Here is a 3,859-nt window from a genome sequence, read left to right on the forward strand (position 1 = left end):
TAATTGTTTATGCCGTTTGCTTTTTACAGTACAATTAATATTAATGATTAAACAGAAGTACTGAAATAACAAGATTTGTAATATTTCATCAGAATATAAAATATTGAGAATATAAAATATTGAGAAGGTAATAGGTAGAACGAATCAAGCGGTTACATTCGATAAAACGGGCGTCGTAAAGCTTAACAAATTTTATGTTTCCCAAAAGGGTTAATATGCCTTGAATGCGGGCTGTTTCACAACAGTTGGCAACATTTCGTACATTATCGTTTTACGACCTTTCTGAAGTATCGCTTCTTCTGTATCGGTGAAGAAATATTCGCTGCGGTTACGCCCGAATGCAAAATGTTTCGGATTTCACTTATCATCGGTCTCAAATAACGATTGCGCATTTATTTCTCGAGCGATTTATAAAAATTACTTCGACTCTCTTGTCTCTGTACGCGATGCTCGTCTGTCCTGAAGATGTTTATGCTTTGCGTATCTTCAAACACATTTGCGGAAGAAATATGATTCTTCACAACGGGAATTACTATAAGTCATCCTTTGTCATTCGTATCCACGAATAAATAAACTGAGACAGTTTGAGAGAGTGTTTACTTAGGGTGGTTTAAATATACTGACCTACTTTATACTTATGCCAGATGTAACGTCTACAAAAGCAAAGCTAGACAGCAATGAAGGATTTTTATAGGCACAATTATGAAACGTCTATTCTTAAAAAGTGCATTCTCTTACTTTTATTTTATATTATTTTTTTATATTTTCTTTCATTACAAAACATTTTAATCTTTCAAATAAAAAAGGTTATAAAATTTTTAGCAACAAGAGCGAAAGTAAATTAGCTAGTAAAATTGGAGTAAAACAGCATAAAGTTTTAAGTTTGATTTGTTGCGTTAAATATTTATTTCATCGTCCGTGCGTAATGCTTAATCAAACATAATTGAACTCAATTGAACTATTTTCGCATAGTTTACGGAGCAGAAATGTGTGCGATTAATAAATTGTAAATAGTATTCTATCTCGCAAAAAGCAGTGTAAGATTAACAAAGCGTTTGTAAGATTTACGTAAGCTGCATTATATAATAGCACAGCGTGGTATATCAGTAACTCCGATCCCCGCGGGCAAATAAAATGCGTGGTTGTGGCAAATAACAAGCGAAAAGAAGAGAAAACGTCACCAACAGGGCCACCGACGCGACGGCGGATTACCTCGTCGTATACTAGAAATGCCGGTTTGTGTGCAGCCGTTTTGCTGCGGCTGTTAGATTGCACAACGCAATCTCCGGCCGTGGAATCGTCGTCACCTTCCTCGGTGACACGTCACCTCTGACTTTTGCACCGCGACGTGCCGTCTCGCGAGGAGCGGCATACGTGCGAGCACGTATCACCGCGCGTTTCTCGAAACGGTCTAATCTGCACACTGTTGCGTATCTCTTAGGCACGTATCTCTTTCACTGCAAAATTTTTTTCTTCCAAGATGCACCGTGACGAAGAGATAGCCCTCGTTACGTCTGCTCTTTTGACTTGCGGAAGCAAGAATAACATATTTATGTATATACACGCATACTTACGTGTTTCTGAAGATGACTGAAATTTTAATGGCTAATATAGTACGGGAGATTGTAGCAGATTACTTTCTTACTATCACTGAACTTAGCTTTTACCGATAGTATTTTGGGTATTCCTTTGTACGTTGAAATTTTTCGTTTCTGGAATTTTTACAATCTCTTCTTATCAGGTCAGGGCCAAATGATCTTCTCGACCAGGCATTGACGAGCAGTAGAATCTTAGAATTTTCTTCTATTAAAATTTGAAAATTCCCACAATTGGAGCGTAGAATGTGCGTAGAGTATAATTTTTTTTGCATACCTCGCGGCATTGAAAATTGACTTAATTAATAGAAAATTTACAGATACCTTTGCTTGAAACCGTACCGAATACAGTTTGTATTTGAATAACAGTAATTTTGATACACACGTGCACACACAGATCTGATAACAAACAACAAGTATACGCATTGTGATGTAAACTGACGGAACACCAAGCTTTCACATGGAATTATTCTCTGCGCGATTTCCTTATAAACGGATCAACTAGGCTTGACCTTTGGCCATAATTACACGGAGGTCAAAGCTTTAATGTCTTGGCCTACGCAATTGTTCTCGAGAATGCAGCGTGCGTAAATAAGCAACGACCCTGACGCAGACAGCCTCTTGTTCAGTGACCATGCGTTTGGTCCAGCGTAGTTCATAGACCAACGACCGTGACGCTCACTTAAAGCTTACCTGCACGTATTCTTCGATAGAACCTCCGTGTTCTTTTTGTAAAATGTAAATTCTCGTATAAGGGAGAGGCTGTGATGTGTAAACAGGGTTGCGAGGAACCTAGCAGAGTGCATTTTGGCAAAGACAGTAGACACTCTTGTAGAGAAAAATAAACGTCTTAATACAGTTAATTTTTTTACTCGTGCAGTTATTGTTTATAAGTGATAATAAATAATTTCATAGCTTTGACGTTTCGCGCGAAGTTTTAAGATATTTCATATGTAGAATTTCTATAAGATATCAGTGACAGCATCAAATTCTACTATTAATATATTAGAAAAGTACGAGAGAATATTTTTAATTGTTTAGTATTTGTATATCTTTTATTTACATATCTACTCAGTTCTATTTAATCTTTTTTTATAATTCTTTATATTATACATTTTTATATTATTAATTGTGGCAGAATGTTTTCGCCGTCAACATTTTTCGCGTAATTATATACTACCAAACGTGGCGTTATTATGATGGCATACAGACTGCCAATAACTGCGTTTGAACATTGCAATCATTGCGCATTAGTCGAATAATTCACAAATGAATATCCTGATCTCTATCTTATTCATGAATGCACGTCAGATCTTTATTTTTTATCGCCTTAGGCACGGGCGTCTCCCGCACTCCTTTGTCGATTCTCATACTTTCGTTTCGATCAGTATCGATTCAGCAAAAGTATCTAAACGTATTCACCTGTCTTTATAAAAAAAAATATATTATTTAAGATTGTCTTTTTAATGTTATTCAAATATCGAGAGATACATGAAGAAATATATTAATATATTTCATAACTTAAAAATGTAATCAAGTAGCTCAGCTGAAAATGTATTTCGTTAAAAATCTAATTTTCATTCGAACAATATCACGTTTTCGGAATAGCGAGAAAACATACGCGAATATCGAGGGCCTGCTATTCGAGTTGGAAAAAAGGTTAACACAGAGAGACAGACACGACACAGCTAATCCGAGCGAAAAGAATAAAGAGCATAAGGACTAACAACATTTCTAAACAGCATTTAATTTAATATACATTGCTATTACAATTCGATATTGCAGTAAAACATAATATAGCACGCGCTGTAATTCGATGTTAAGAAATATGGGATATAGCCGCTGTATCTTGCACAGGCACACAAATAAAGTTGAGATATCGCGTTAATTTAAAATCTTTAAAATCGAAGCTTTCTTGAATAATCGAGAATAAGTAAATATTTTTCTTCGAGACTGAGGTTAGGGGCAAGCAATCGCGAGATGAGAGTGATACACTTCTCCGCCGGTTCTCGTCACGTTAAATGGTCACAAATCAGACGCGTTCGGAAATAAAGACTGTGATACGAGACTAAATCGAGTCGATCATTGGCACTGGCCACAGCGTAACCATTTTACTTCCGAATCTCAGGAAAATCATTAAAAAAATAATTTCAGTCCAAGTATCTACAGTGTGCTGTATCTCTAATTATTATTTTCTTGAAAATTAATATAACTATATACGTTTGAAAGAAATACAAGCTTTTATTTTAAGTCGGATGAAGCCA

The 3,859-nt window shown here is 35.9% G+C and overlaps 1 protein-coding gene across 2 annotated transcripts in view; it reads left to right on the forward strand.

Annotated features, from left to right (window-relative positions):
* The window catches only part of LOC108754012 (circadian locomoter output cycles protein kaput-like), a 126,910-nt gene that overhangs the window by 45,385 nt on the left and 77,666 nt on the right, over window positions 1-3,859 (forward strand). The gene's annotated exons all lie outside the window — the stretch shown is intronic.

The sequence above is a fragment of the Trachymyrmex septentrionalis genome, unplaced genomic scaffold (genome assembly GCF_001594115.1).
Source record: "Trachymyrmex septentrionalis isolate Tsep2-gDNA-1 unplaced genomic scaffold, Tsep1.0 scaffold100, whole genome shotgun sequence".
Taxonomy (NCBI): Eukaryota; Metazoa; Arthropoda; class Insecta; order Hymenoptera; family Formicidae; genus Trachymyrmex; species Trachymyrmex septentrionalis.